At 35.2% G+C, this 17,126-nt stretch overlaps 1 protein-coding gene across 1 annotated transcript in view; it reads left to right on the forward strand.

Annotated features, from left to right (window-relative positions):
• The window catches only part of LOC112047444 (regulating synaptic membrane exocytosis protein 2), a 262,982-nt gene continuing 245,856 nt past the window's right edge, over nt 1-17,126 (forward strand). Inside the window, exon 1 of the mRNA XM_052885854.1 lies at nt 1-70. The gene's annotated coding sequence lies outside the window, so the exon portion shown is untranslated. The remainder of the gene's footprint in view (nt 71-17,126) is intronic.

The following is a 17,126-nucleotide window of genomic DNA, read 5'->3' on the forward strand; positions in this document are numbered from 1 at the left end:
CGGAGCCCGGCCACGAGGCTTCACACGGTATACTCGGTACTAGTGGTGCATCTGTGCCCGCGCTCCCCGCGTAAGTAAAGCCTTATTATTACTGCGAGCGAGGTGTGTGCCGGTCATCCCGCGCCCACCCTACGCCGTAGCCGCTTCGTAGCACCGTAGCCGTAGAGTAGTTGATATACTCGTGTCAGAACAACGGTTTACCTGTTGAATGTGTTTCGCAATATAGGTTAATGATTTCTTATCGGTAAATCAACCTAAAGGCGCCCTTTGTCGCCCAACACGTTGAAACTCGGCCATTCTAACACGCAATGCAATGTATTGTGTTTTAATTTTTTACTTCGATATAAAAACGCTGTATTGTAATATTTTCTTGTTAGAAACATGTATCTTATATTTTATTACTTAATTATGTTTTATATATTTTTTTAAATTAATCTTTTAAAATAGACGTTTAAGGAATTATTCGAACCCCTTATTTTACGATTTGCCCAGGATTTATATTGAAATCGTAAGGAATATGTGTTGATTTTGATACCTTTTGTTAGAAGAATTTAAAAGAATGTATTTAAAATACGGCTTTATTTTCACGATAAAAAAGCGGTGGCTTATTTTTGATTGTTGTCTTTCAGATTGAGACATTTTAACTGTCGCTATTACCAAGGCAGTTTAGACCGAACTAAATGATTTGCATGTCTGTAAATACTGAATTTTTTATCTAGATTAGATTTGGGACCACTGGATACATTTAGCCGAGTTATTTTTAGTTTTGTTCAAGAGTTTGTATTTTAATCAACAAATTTTAGAGCTTTGTATTTTATTTAGATAAAATTTAGACTTCTATTGAGGGCACATTAAATCTTATATTGATAAAAACAATATCATTTCTTTTTATAAATTAAAAATACAAAATCAAGGCAGACACCTTATTCCTTTGTACCTGAATTTTAAAGATTCTTTAAAAACCGATATCTAACGCAATTCCTTTGTACATTAAAATTTATTTTTATAAAACTTTAGGTTACCAGTTTAAAATTTGAACCGGTTAATATAGCTTAATGTATTCTAGTACGAGTATATAGAATAACCCATTCACTTTGATTAGTTTCATATGAGTTCAGTTTCAGAATATCAAATCATGATTAGTGAACTACGTGAGCTATTAAACAGTAAGAGGCTTTGGTGATAAAGTACTTCTAGAGAGCAATTTGTGTTCGCTGCTATTGTACATTCTCTTTGAAATAGAACATTATGTACACAATAGTTATTAGTGATTTCAATAGTTTCAATACTTCTAACAATCAATTTATTCATCAACATCATCATCATATCAGCCGATGGACGTCCACTGCAGGACATAGACCTTTTGTAGGGACTTCCAAAAATCACGATCCTGAGAATCCCTGCGACTCGTTTGATGTCGTCAGTCCACCTTGTGGGGGGTCGACCAACACTGCGCTTTCTAGTGCGGGGTCGTTATTCCAGTACCTTGGGACCCTAATGCTCTTCGAACTATGTGCCCCGCCCATTGCCACTTCAGCTTCGCGACTCTTTGAGCTATATTAATTAAAATAATCTATTATGAATAAAAAATTCAACAATTTATTCATAAGGGATTATTTTAACGATAAGACCAGCTTTTATTTAATTAATGACGGTCGATGTGTGCCTTGTGACTGTCTACTGCAAGTATGCAGTGGGTTCGATTCCCACAACTGGAAAATGTTTGTGTGATCGACGTGGAAGTTTTCTGGTGTCTGTGTGGTTTATATTTTATGTATTTATGTATATTATATTAATCGTCATTATTTAGGTATCTGATAAAAATACATAATCTATAAATTTTTGACGGCCTCCGTACCGCAGTGGTATACGCAGTGGATTTACAAGACGAAGGTCCTAGATTCGATACCCGGCTGGGTCCAGGTCTGGCTGGTCCAATTAAGAAAACCTCAAACGGCTAGTTACCACCCTACCGACAATGACGGCTAGTTACCGGCAAAGACGTACCGCCAAGCGATTTAGCGTTCCGGTAAGATGTCGCGTAGAAACCGAAAAAGTGTGGATATTCATCCTCCTCTTAACAAGTTAGAGCGCTTCCATCTTAGATTGTGTCGTCACTTAGCATCAGGTGAGATTGTAGTCAAGGGCTAACTTGTAAAGAATTAAAAAAGGCTGGATTGCGATGTTTGTATTGTCTGTATACTTATTCATTCTGTATAATTTTATCTGTGCAGTAAAATAAAGGTAGATCTTTTTCGAAACAATTATATTAAAAAAATGATAGATCATAAAATTAATCTGCCTTGTCGCCTTTACTTTCTTTATTAATTAAACATAAGCTACTAGAAAACTAGGACGAGGTTAGTGACATTATTTTTTTTTTCTTAAACTTATCTACCAAGTATAAAAAGGTCATTCTTTTTGGAAGTCGTTTAAAAAGTAAGCTCAAAAGATCAGCGTTCTACAATTACTTCGTCAAAATTCGGAATCAATTTACTTTTTAGAAAATAAAAATAAAGATAAGAAATTATATTAAACTTTCCTCTCTTGAACTCTTCTATAGACAAAAAGTTTATGTATATTATATTAATTTTCATTATTTAGGTATCTGATAAAAATACATAATCTATAAATTTTTGACGGCCTCCGTACCGCAGTGGTATACGCAGTGGATTTACAAGACGAAGGTCCTAGATTCGATACCCGGCTGGGTCCAGGTCTGGCTGGTCCAATTAAGAAAACCTCAAAGGGCTAGTTAGACGGCCGCGTGGCGCAGTGGGTAGTGACCCTGCTTTCTGCATCCACGGCCGTGGGTTCGATTCCCACAACTGGAAAATATTTGTGTGATGAGCATGGGTGTTTTCCAGTGTCTGTGTGTATTTATACATTATATAAGTATTTATATGTAGTATATAATTGTATATTAATATTATAATATCAACTATCTTAGCACCCATAACACAAGCTACTCTGTATGCTTACTTTGGGGCTAGATAGTGATGTGTATTGTATAAGTATATTTATATTTATTTATTTATTTTATTTTATTTTTAGTTACCACCCTACCGACAATGACGGCTAGTTACCGGCAAAGACGTACCGCCAAGCGATTTAGCGTTCCGGTAAGATGTCGCGTAGAAACCGAAAAAGTGTGGATATTCATCCTCCTCTTAACAAGTTAGAGCGCTTCCATCTTAGATTGCGTCGTCACTTAGCATCAGGTGAGATTGTAGTCAAGAGCTAACTTGTAAAGAATTAAAAAAGGCTGGATTGCGATGTTTGTATTGTCTGTATACTTATTCATTCTGTATAATTTTATCTGTGCAGTAAAATAAATTAAGGTAGATCTTTTTCGAAACAATTATATTAAAAAAATGATAGATCATAAAATTAATCTGCCTTGTGGCCTTTACTTTCTTTATTAATTAAACAATAGCTACTAGAAAACTAGGACGAGGTTAGTGACATTATTTTTTTTTTCTTAAACTTATCTACCAAGTATAAAAAGGTCATTCTTTTTGGAAGTCGTTTAAAAAGTAAGCTCAAAAGATCAGCGTTCTACAATTACTTCGTCAAAATTCGGAATCAATTTACTTTTTAGAAAATAAAAATAAATATAAGAAATTATATTAAACTTTCCTCTCTTGAACTCTTCTATAGACAAAAAGAATACAAAAAGAATAAATCTTATTCCAGTTCAAGAAGTTTTTAAAACATTTAACAAAATACGAATTTTGCTGAGTGAAACCAAATAGAACGAACGACATTGAATTATTCTGTGAAGTTTTAAATTATTCAATCGAATTTTAAACTTTAATAGCTCGGAGGCCTTGCTGGCATTTGAAAGGCGTTCGTAGGATATTAAGCTTTTTAAGCTTGTGATAATGTATGTTATAATTCTACTAAAACTATAAACGCGAAAGTTTGTATGGATGTTTGTAACTCTTTAACGCCGCAATTACAGAACCACCACCATCACCGCATCGGAAAGGAGATGGTCCAAAATTGTATGGAGCTCAGGATCAGTCATTGTACCCTGGCGGAAATAAAAGAAAATTTTTTTATAACTATTTTTGATTATACAAATCTACGAATTTACTTTAATTCTTTCGAAATAATATTAACTCTGTCCCAAGAAATGCAACACTAATATGGGTAATAATGGCGGATAGATAACGTTTTCAATGCAGTACACGATTTGACATTTGCTGTCAATTGTCATGTCATAGTCGCTTTAAGGGCGCCCTCTTGATTTATCTCAAAAACTTGAGCTTTAATTTAATTTATTTCTTTTTATTTAGTTAGATTTATACACTTTAATAAATTTTAATAAAATCCTTGTATTTTTTTAAGTTTTAATGATACGGGGTACAAGAGTGGACCAGAAATGGAGCATCTCCTTTGCACGGTGCGTTGTGCGACATCGTAGATTTCTGCGCACCGTAGTGTTGTGGTGTCCCCGTAATGTCATAAAGCAGTCTACGCAGCAATGATAAACAAAAGAAATAAATTAACATTATTTAAGTAAAATCATTCTGATTCATTTTCTTTGTGCCCGTTTAGTTGCATGTATATAATTGGATTCATGCAACTAAACGGGTTAACTAACTAACTAATAGTTTTTATTACAACACTTTGAAAGTATAAAAGGGAAGAGTCGTAGTCCGCACAAGAGCCGCTCTCTTGTTTTTGCTTTATGTAGATTTGTTTCAGTGAGCCAATGAATAGATCATGTTTATCTGATGTCAGTGATTTGTAACCGGACGTGCGACCCTTTCCGATTGCAGAGCTTATTCTGTCTTACGCGAGCGAAACTTCGTCTCATGGAGATATCTTTGTATCTACACGTAACATCTAACAAATACATTATGCTTATTGGTATAAGATCCAGCATTAGAAATATATACCCTCATCTGTTATTTATTAGTGATAAGAAATAAATGATAGATAATGTTCACAGTGACACATTGCAAATAGGTTTGCAGTTAAATTATGGCCAGATCCATTTTTATACAAAATCTAAACCATGAACTGAGTTAAATTAAGGATAAAATAAGCTTTCATTTGACATATTAGACGACTAAATAACAGAAGAGGGTATAAATAACATAAGTCAACTGTTTATATCTGGCAACTCCACAATTGCAGTGTGAAAGCAGACAATCTTTACTTTTTCATTTCTTTTGGGTATATTCTGTTAACTATGATGATGACTATGTTTTTTTCATTCAGCTATGAATGAAAAAAATCATGAAGAAGATGAAATGAATTAAAAAAATAACTATTTAATGCTATCCTGCAACCTGTGTGTTATGTGTCAATCTGAATATTTTGTATCATTTATTTCTTATACTAAATAAATAACAGATGAGGATTTGTCTTTCTTATGCCGGATCTCATACTATATGTAAAATAATGATCTTGTTACTTTGACTATTGATACTGAATAACATTTTTTACTTGTAGTTTTTACTTACAGTAAAAAGAAGTCGTACTTGGTAATTTTGCACAGAAATTGCCACTTCGACAATTTGAAGTGGTACGAAGTGCAACGGGTCAGCTAGTCAGCATTATTATTGCTTTTCGCTTGAAACTTCGCGGAAAAATTTAAATTTCCTTTTTGGTGTTTCAACTTTTTACCCTATTGATCGTCAAAGTGAGGTTCTAAATGATGATATTTAAAATAAAATATTTAAGTATTTAGTATTTAATGATTGGATATAATAATATTTTGATATAGTATCTAATATCGTTTACTCGTCTCGTTGGTGCAGTGTTCAGCCTAAGAGGCGGATCACGTGGTTCTAGGTTCAAGCCTTGGTCGAGCTGTGAAATATTGAGCCATTCGTCCTTCCTCCATGTTCTTCTGAGTACGGAGTTTTTTTATGTTACACCAACCACGAGAGCACGTTACGTCATCAGCCCAGGTTATTATATGGTCTAAGATCCAGTATTAGAAATATATACTGAATACTGAATTCTCATCTGAAATTCATAAGTGCTATGAAGTAAATGGTCGATAATGTTCACAGTTACATATTGATAATAGAATGCCTAGTTAAATTGCGGCCAAACACATTTTTCATACAAAATCTAGGAAACCATGAACTTGAGCAAAGTCGACTTAAGACTGTTAAAATAAGCATAAAATAAGCTTCCATTTAACATATTACACGGCTAAATAATGATGAGGGTATATAAATTACATTACTGAACATTACTATCTGGCAACCTCACAGTTGCAGTGTGAAAGCAGACAACCTTTACTTTTTCAATTCTTTTACGTACACTAGGTAATAGAGTATACCCTTACTCTTTTTTTAAATAAACAATAAGGAAAGTAGATTAAATAAATAAAAAAAAAATCATATAATAATGTTCGGCCTCAATTTAACTAGGCAACCTATATGCAACGTGTCAATGTGTCAATATTTTCTATCATATATTTCTTATACCAATTAAATAACAGTTGAGCGTATATATTTATTATGCCGGATCTCGTACTATATCATTCACATCTGACAATTATCGTTAAGAGTCACTTTCACACTAAACCTGAAAACCCTCATTGGAGCAGCGTGTTGGGTATAAGCTCCATATACTTTCATCCCTAAAGCTACACATGCTGATTTCAAGCACAAAAGCATGCTGCTATTGAGCAGTTGCTACTTATTAGCATGTGTATCGCAACATTGCTAATAATGAGCATGCTTATTTCGAGCTTGCTCAAGAATCAACAGTCGTGTAATTTAAGAACGTGCCACTCGCTGCGCGGGTGGAAGTGGAAGGGGGCGTGTTTTTAGCGCGCCTGAACAGGTTTGCTTATTGAGTATGCTAGTCGATCAGCATTGCTATTCTGTATTCTCTTCACCTTCATTTCTCCCTGTCTAACACGATGCTATAGACAGAGAGCGATAGATACAAATTAGCATGTGCAATTGGAATGTTTGCTTTTGAGCATACTTAAAAATAGCATGCTTATTGCTAGTAAATGTAAACTGATGATAAACATGCTCGTATGGAGCATACTTAATAGCACGTTTTTAGCATGCTATTTTAGAGCATGTGTAACAGTACCTTAAAGAGGCAGACTTGGCCCTTTAGTGGGCCGTTAAAATAGGTTGATAATGATGAATGTCGATATCGACAGCCTAGATACACGTCCTTAGATAACCAGTAAACTCAATCTATTTTTACTTACGATACTTTCATATTACTGCGAAAGGTCATGTTTATATAACCTTTCGAAAGGATGGTTATTTTCCGAAGCTATATCAGTCAGTATAGAGTAGCTATTTGTAGACACAGTGATTTTGCATGAATAACCTCGATCCACATTTGAATAACAAGTATTATAAACTACAAATGGATGGTTATTTTCTAATTCTACTCGTATGATGATGTATAGACATTAGACACAGTTATTTTGCGTGAATCAATTTGATCTATACAGTAGAATTGTCATGACGCAATTCTAAATGCGCTGATTTATTTATTAGTCCTATGAGTAGGTTAAATTTTTTCAAGTTAAACTTTAAGAAATTGAACTCATAGGACTAATAAATCTAAAAATAAAGGACCGCATCGTCATGAAATTATCCAAACCGATATTTTATTTATGATTCACGATATTTCGATATTGTTTTCACGGCCCACATCGCATCCCTAAACGCGCTGTAGACTTCACATTATACTTGGCCGTGTGTGGCTGGCGTTACATTAGATCGATTTTAAATTTTTAGGGCCGTGATAGCCTAGTGGATATGATCTCTACCTCCGTTTCCGGGTGGTGTGGGTTCGAATCCGGTCCGGGGCATGAACTTCCAACTTTTCAGTGTTGTGCATTTTAAGAAATTAAATATCACGTGTCTCGAACGGTGCGAAGGAAAAACATCGTGAGGAAATCTGAAAATTTTCTTAATTCTCTGCGTGTGTGAAGTCTGCCAATCCGCATTGTGGCATTGGTGGACTATTGGTATACCCTCTCATTCTGACAGGAGACTCGAGCTCAGCAGTGAGCCGAATATGGGTTGATAATGATGATGCGATTTATTTTGAATGGAAACATATTCCATTATTCATTAGGGTCTACGACCTTGCATATATAGTAGTTTTAGATTTTTTATAGCAACTTAGTACCTACATACGTACCTACTTAGTCACGTAAATTATGTAATTACGTGTTACACATATATAGTTGTATTTCCATGAAAGTAAAACGATGTATTAGTAATAAAGTTTTTGTTAGCCGTAGTGTTGTTTAGAGAAAGTTTTTAATTAGAAAAATAAAGTCTCAGATAAGATGTCTTTGTTGCGCTGAGCTTGTTAAGTCCATTGTCAAGGTACGACGAGTAGCAAATTATAGTACACTGCACACTTTCAGTTCGTAGATGCTCCTTTTCAGTAGTGACATCTCACTGAATATAAAGGAGTGTTTTGTAAGACTTGTTTGCTTCTGGCTTTTGAGTAACGGCGAATTTTAAAAATAGCGTCGGAGCGTCTCTTTCCATGACATGAAAACAAGTTTGGTTTAAACAACTATACAACTACCTATTTAACTCAGACCAATAATAGAAGGACCAATTATACAACTAGCTATTTGACTCAGACCAATAATAGAAGGACTAGTATCGCACCTATATTCACGAACCTATCTTCAAAATTGAATTTTTGACTTTTGAACAAAATTGTCTTTCATTTTCTGAGGAATTCTAGTTTAGATTTGTTATATATCATACACTAAACTAGTAGTTTTATATTTTAGAAGGTTATACCATTGAATTACACAAAAAGGTAGGGTAGTGGTAGGGTAGGGGCAGGGTAAGAGTAGGGTAGGGATAGGGAAGAAGTGTACATAAGTCAAAGTGAAGCTTGACCGGGTCCGCTAGTCTTAAAATATATGTATGTAAGTACATAAAAATATATAAAAAATAATTATTCATTTGAGCACCTACCTAATATAAGATAGTTTTATATACTCACCATAATTTTGTTATAAAAATGGAAAAACCAAAAATAAAAAGATATACAAGCAAAAGGTTTTTATTAAGGTGAAATTTCAACGTACTCAGCCACGTCTCGACCATAACTCGAGGAGCATATTGTTAATGTCCGAAGCAACAATAAAAAGATAGGGCAAACTGGCTCAAGCTGAAGACAATAAAGTGGGCTTATCGTTACTGAGGACTGTTGGATAATAAATATTTTTAAACTTCCATCCTTAATGATGCTCGATTTAATCCAGGGGTGCCTATTACCTTTGTACGTTTGTTCTATTTATCTTTATGGTCTGTGAAACGAGTTTACTACTAGCAATCACGATCGAGCCGTGATAACCCAGTGGATTTGATCTCTGCATCTGATTCCGGAGGGTGTGGGTTCGAATCCGGTCGGGCGCATGCACCTAGAATATTTCATTTGTGTGCATTTTAAGAAATTAAATATCACGTGTCTCAAACATCGTGAGGAAACCTGCATATTAGAGAATTTTCTCAATATCTGCGTATGTGAAGTTTGCTAATTCGCATTGGGCCAGCGTGGTGCACTATATGGCCTAACCTCTCTCATTCTGAGATTGATAAACATGATGATGATTATTTTTTTCACAAAGTTCAATAAACCTATATTAAACAGAAAATACCTTTGCTTGGGGTCAAAGAACTGTATTACCTTAAGTACGTACAGTAGAGTTATCTAGACGGATGAAGTCACGAATAAAAGAGGTCTAAAATAGTCGTAAATTTTGCTTTAGTTCACGGTGTGGTCACTCTCATTACTCTGAGGAAACGTGTAAGGAAAGGCCATCAAAACGATTGTTGTGATGGAACACGCCTCCCCGTTAGAACCGTTCGGGTCGGATGATCAGTCGATTTTTATCGCCCCCGTTCCAACTGAAAGTGCTTTCCATTTATTACTGCTGATACCTTTGCATTTTCTTTTTAAGCCAAACTTGTATATTGGTGTTCAAGAATATTTATTTCTTCATTACTTAGATACACATTTTTTAATAGCATATAAATATTTAGGTACTTACTTACCAATGAATAATTTTATGAGGACTTAAGCTACTGTTACACATGCTCATTTCAAGCACGAAAGCATGCTACTATTAAGCAGTTGCTACTTATTAGCAAGTGTATCGCAACATTGTTATTTATTTATTTAATAATCAAGCAATATCACACATAAATAATTATACAAGTTACATTCTATTATATAATGTGGATATATGAATACCCAGTTTGGGTGTAGCCTTTTGTCGAGTGAGTGATAGGGAGACCGATTTTATTTTTTGTTTTATTTATCATTTATGTAGTCATTCAGTCATGTGCTAATAATGAGCATGCTTATTTCGAGCTTGCTCAAGGATCAACAGTCGTGCGATTTATGAGCATGCCACTTGCTGCGCGGGTGGAAGGGGGCGTGCTTTTAGTGGTCTGAACAGGTTTGGTTATTGAGTTTGCTAGTCGGTCAGCATTGCTATTCTGTATTCTCTTCACCTTCATCTCTCCCTGTCTAACACGATACTATAGACAGAGAGCGATAGATACAAATTAGCATGTGTAATTGGAATGTTTGCTTCGAGCATTCTTATTCAGAAGCATACTTAAAAATAGCATGCTTATTGCCAGCAAATGCAAACTGATGATAAGCATGCTCGTATGGAGCATACTTAACTAGCAAGCTATTTCAGAGCATGTGTAAACAGTACCTCTATACTGATCCATGCGAGCGCGTGTTCCTATTTGTCTCAAAGGCATTATTATCTCTTATTCAGAATGGTAATTACCGGCGTGCTGGGTAGGGTACCCAATGCCTTATTATATTATGTAATTGTTTATGTATTTATATTTGTACATACATATATATATAAGTTCTTAATGTTATACCTTATTTTAGAAAAGTCTCCTCTAAAATGAATAAAAATGTTTGTATATTAGTTTTTCATTTGTAATAAACTGATCTTTACGTATTTGGTCCAAATGTTGGTTGATAAATACTCTTTAGTAGTACGTAGCAAAAACCCGCATCGAGAGTTAAAACAAAGATACAGCTTAAATACTGCTTCAAGCTTAATTTATTAGAACAGTGAAAATTGCATTGCCTTGGAAATCCTTTTACCCGTTTTGAAGATTTGCGAGATCAGATATACCTATTTTCTATTACTCAGCGATATAAAAACAACCCTGTGTTAATGTAATGAAAAAACTATAACTTTAGATTTTGACGACCTCCGTGGCGCAGTGGTATGCGCGGTGGATTTACAAAACGGAGGTCCTGGGTCCGATCCCCGGCTGGGCAAATTGAGATTTTCTTAATTTGTCCAGGTCTGGCTGGTGGCTAGTTACTACCCTACCGGCAAAGACGTAGCGCCAAGCGATTTAGCGTTCCGGTACGATGCCGTTAGTAACCGAAAGGCGTGGAGATTTTCATTCTCCTCCAATTCAAGTTGGCCCGCTTCCATCTTAGACTGCATCATCACTTACTATCAGCTTCACTTGTAATGTAATGTAAAAAATGTATGTAAGAAAATCTTGGAATCTTAATTCGACCCACTTCCCTGTCTTCGATTGGGATGAAATTTTGCACACGCTCTGAGTTTTGATGACTATACATGACTAGCTAAGACATTGCTATTTGGGTATTAGAAATGTACCCCCATGAAATGGGTATCAAGCGTGTTTTTTAGTTTTTTTAACTATTCATGTTATTACCCAAATTTGTTCATCCGTTTTGCCGTGGTTTATTAACAATCTAGCGGACGCCAGCGTCCAGGTGAAATTTTTTCGGGATAAAAAGTAAAAACGAGACCATTCGTAGTATAGGCGCGACCTTTGAGAAATCATTCAACACATTAAAATAAAAAAAATACTTAACATATACTAATCGACAACAACACAAAAGTTATACTTATGTAAGTTAATTTACTTATGATTATCATTATAAAAACAACGTGTGCGCCTCGGGACGTTCAACAGAAGTAATAACCAGAACCAGCCAGAGAGAGTGGCGCCGTAACGCGTTACGTTACGAAGCTTTGTACCCTCACGTATGAAGTTATCACTTCAATATATGCTTACGAGTTGTATTAAGTTCATCAATTTATGTGTTTGTGTAAAAAATACGTGCACATTTACACAAAGAAACTCGACAACGATTGTTTTTGAAGCAAAAAGAAGACAGAACAAGGCCCTACGATGTAGGAAGAATAAAAGAAAAGTTTCTGCACAAAGAAAACGTAAAAGAAAAGTTACGTGGAATATATAAACAATATGTTTATCGTCGATGATTCAGCGATGTGTATGCAAATGTGAGTCGCGCTTCCCGAAACAAATAAAGGAAAATAAGTGTAAGCAGAGGCATTACGAGTGTGCCATCTATCTACTTCTGCCGTAAATCTAATGTTACAATTACAAATAGATTTACGACTCACTGGGGTTACATATGCGCTGGTTTATAAATTGAATGTTGTGTTACATTAAACTAGTTGGTTTATCTACCGAATCCATTTCATTCTTCACTAAAAAACGCTTGTTTCTCCATCAGCATAGCATTTGGTATAGAATAATAGAGACCTAATGCAAAAAATCAAGTTTTTGGACAGCGAATAGAATAGAATCAGGTCACATACATAGAGTAGAAATAGGTCACGACATTTTAAAGAAAATGGACTGCAATTGGATATTGTTTAATCATAATTTTTTCTCAAAACTAGCAATTTAGGTCTTTGTTTGACTAATATACATATTTTAAAAATAGCTTTTTTGGTTAGGTCTCACTAATTCTGAAAATTTAGAGAACCGCGAGAAACCGGGTATCGTTTTGTTTGTAGAATACAGCATTTGATATAAGGGGACACATTAGTGTCTCAAAATAAACCAACACGCATCAAGTCTTTACGTTAATGAAAAATATTACTCTTACTTACCTTATATTTAGTATTATTTGGACGCAATTCGGATGGGTTCTTCACATTTACAAATAAGCAGCAACCTTCTCGAAATACTGACGTCTCACTACTGTTTGCGTCGCTTTCAAATCGAACGCATGCAAGAGAAAGGGTTGGCATGATAGAGATATATGCACGCACCTCCTTTTACACGAAAATATGCCCAAGCTTTATTAACAGACGATGGGTATGTTCATTGTAAGTCCTTCTTTGACTAAAAGTCAAGATGTAAAAATTTTAGATTAAGTCTATAATTCTAAAGGTGTGAATTATAATCCTAGGTATATCATATTAAAGTCGCATAAAATACATTTAGTAGAAGATTAGCATTTATACAGACATGCCCAGAAAAAACCTATTATCTTTCGGATATCTATAAAATATCAAATTTTGAGTAACAAACCATAGACTACATCTAGCAAAGTTTCATGCTTCGTAGATGCTTTCAGAATCAAGTCTTAACCATTCAAGTCTTAAGTCATTGCCGGAAGGAAGCCAATTTTCGGTATTTTAATAAATTACGGTGAGTGAGCTTAGGAACTATTCGACGGTATACCCCTAGTCCCCTACCCTATTTTAAAAGTATTTATAGTTACCAGCATTATCAGAAATACAACCTGTAGATTTAATTACTATGTAATTTATTGTTTCTTCTATAACAAGATTCCAAGACGGATGGAACCCTCGTAATTTTTTTTTTTTTAGTTTTTGACTAATTATTACCACTATAAGTGCTTGTAAACTAAGCATTTAAATAAATGACTATTGACTATGCCAATGTATAATTCAAGCAATGTGTTTTATTAAGATATGTTTTCCTCGGCTTCGACTCGGCCCACATTCACACGTTCGTCCATGAATGTCTCTCTTGCCGGCCGCTGTAGTAACGTACTATTCATACAAATCTCGCGAGAATCATAGATTTACCAGGATAAAAAATATACCTAATGATTGATCGATTCAGGCGTTCCAGAGATTAGTCCGGAAAGACAAAAATTTTAAACAAGTTTGTTTCGGTCTTAGTTTCGTGTAAATAACTGCAAATACTTGAGAAAATATGTAACTAAAAACACGTAACCTAACACGTAAGAAGTAGGTTATCTAATACTTCGTACATAAAGGCTAAAGATGAAAATAGCAAGCGTCATTCTATAAATAAAGCACTAAGCCACTCTCCTTCAGGAGCTGAAATAAAAGGATAAAGCAAAGTGTCTCTTTGAAGACTTAGACAATAAAAGGGCCTTATCTTTGCAAGGCGGTGGTTGATAAATATGAATGAATGATATCTAACTTTGGGCAGTCAAGTTTTTGTTGTGTAAGTCTAATGCGTATAGTAATAATCGTTGGGGGGCGGTAATCTATATCAAAAAGAAATAATACATAACTATAATTACTACTAGGTTACTCTAGGTTAGGTACTCTACCTAGTAGCAGTGGCGTAGCGTATTTTGGAAGGGCCCTGTATCAAAATTAGTTGGGAGGCTATCTTGGGGCAGTCAAGTTTTTGTTGTGTAAGCCTAATGCATAAAGTAATCGTTGGAGGGCGTTAATCTATATCAGAAAGAAATAATACATAACTATTATTATAACTAGGTGGGTAAATTTACAATTGTGTATCAAACACTACCGCGTAGCAGTGGCGTAGCGTGTCTTGGAGGGGCCTTGTATCAAAATTAGTTGGGAGGCCCTATAGAAAGGTAATAATATAATTTCTCAACAAAGAAACAAAAATATGCTTGCTTGAAATAAATATGAATGGTGACCTAACCTATGTAGGATGTTTCCAACTATTGGGCGCACGCTTAACCCAGGAAAAAAAGCTTTTTTACTTTGTCATTTCTGAAGTAAAACTCTACAAGCAGTTTTTTATAATTTTCCCAGCTTCAGTGAGATTGTAGATTAAATTTTACTAATTTTCGCTTTTACACCTAAGGGCCGCTGTAGTAGTGTGTATAACTGAGGTGAATAAATTTAATAATGGAGAATGTTCACTATTTTTAACCGACTTCAAAAAGGAGGAGGTTCTCAATTCGGTCGGTATTTTTAAATGTTAGCTTTCTCTACAAATAGTTCTCTACAAGACTAGCCGACGACCAAACATTATTTTCCCGTTTTCGCCACATTTTTGATCGGTATTTTAGTCCTATTGGTCGTAGCGTGATGTTATATATTTTATAGTCTTCCTAGATAGATGGGCTTTTTTACTAAATTTACATAAACTCCAATAAAAATAGGCTAGTAAAGGTCATCTGTTAAAATTACTCATACCAAAAACGAAATAAATTTTTCCATTGCTATTAAAAATTGTAGGTATTGATAAGGCTGTGGCCAGGTTGTTAGGGTGAACAATTTGGACCGATTCGAATTAAGATATCTAAATATATTACAAGTGTTGAAGATCTAAGCCAGGGAAATTGTACGCGAGCCCCAATTCACGTTACCTACGATGGCAGCGGTGATTGTGCGGATTTTACAGCCCTTACCTACTTCGTGCCTATCTGAAACTGATCTAAATGTAGAGTGATTAATGTTTAAAAAAAAATATTAAAAAAAACATTGAATTGACTTGAAACACACGGTTTTAATTATATTATTAGTCTAAAAAGTGATAAATAACACCGTGTCTGTACGCTGTACGTTCAGATAGTAAGGAGTGTAGGTAATTTTAAGTACTAGCTCACGTCACGCGGTTTCACCAGCGCAGATACAGTTCCCGTAGGAATAAGGGGATAAAATGTAGCCTTCGGGAATAATGTAGCTTCCCAACAGTGGAATTTTTAAAATCGCTTCAGTAGGTAGTTTCGGAATTTCTTCAATGCAATCAAACAATCAAATCTTTCCTCTTTATAATATTAGTATAGATTTATTTATTATGTTTACTATAACTAGCCCGCGGTTTCACTCGAATAGTTTCCGTTTCCGTGAGAATACGGTGATCAAATGTAACCTATGACACTAGACAATAACGTGGTTTTCTAGTGGTAAAAGAATTTTCAAAATCGATTTAGTAGATACAGAGATTCAAGACAGAGAGACAGTAGATTCAGGATCGTACTGTTTGGAAGTCGCTACAAAAGGCCTATGTCCTGCAGTGGACGTCCATCGGCTGATATGATAATGAAATAAATTAATTTGGGATAAACGTGACCTTGGAGCAGAAACTATTCTAAGGCTATTGTATGGTACCTGCAGGATCTGTAATAACAGAAATTCAAATGAACTTGGACTTGTCAACACCTTGAACTTATAGGTAATACTCCGTAACACCCTGTATATCGGTCAGTATAAATCAGCGTTCTCGCACCCTATGTCCGAATACGATGACGTAAATTACCCGATCTATTGACGCTAACGTGACGACTTTCAGCTAGCTGTCAGAGCTCTCAAAATAGACTGGAAATATTACACTGAATAACCACAATACGTACCTTTCCAGTTCTACGAAGCATTGATATCACAGAATGTTTTGAAAAATACTGAAAACGTACATTTTATTTTCATTTTCTAGGAAAGCTACATTTGTATCACAGAACATGAATTCCCCTTTTAACTGCTACTTTTTAATATTTTCTTTTTAGTGCTTATAATATAAAGAGTAATAGTAATTATAAAGAGTCTAATATCTACACTAATATTATAAAGAGGAAAGATTTTTATCATTGTATGTAAAGAATGTCCGTGATAGCCCAGTGGATATGATCTCTGCCTCCGATTCCTGAGGTTGTGGTCGGACCTGCGTCGGTTCGAATCCGGTCTGGGGCATGAACCTCCAACTTTTCAGTTATAGGAAAAACGTCGTGAGCAAACCTGCACACCTGAGAGTTTTCTTATTTCTCTACGTATCTACGTGAAGTCTGCTAATCTGCATTGGGCCAGCGTGGTGGACCATTGGCCTAACCCCTCTCATTCTGAGACTGTCTTAGGAGACTCGTGCTCAGAAGTAAGCCGAATATGGGTTGATAATGATGATGTACAGAATAAACTCAAAAACCACTGGATTGATTTGAAAAATTCTTTTACCGATGGAAAGCTATATTGCTAGGGAGTATCATAGGCTATAGTTTGTCCTCCTATTCCGATTTCACGAGAGTGGGGACTTTGCAGGTGTCATGGTCAGTCATGGTCGGAAACCAAAAAACACTAATTCTCCGACATAACTTCACCCGTTTTTCTATAG

Source organism: Bicyclus anynana, chromosome 15 (assembly GCF_947172395.1).
Source record: "Bicyclus anynana chromosome 15, ilBicAnyn1.1, whole genome shotgun sequence".
NCBI lineage: Eukaryota > Metazoa > Arthropoda > Insecta > Lepidoptera > Nymphalidae > Bicyclus > Bicyclus anynana.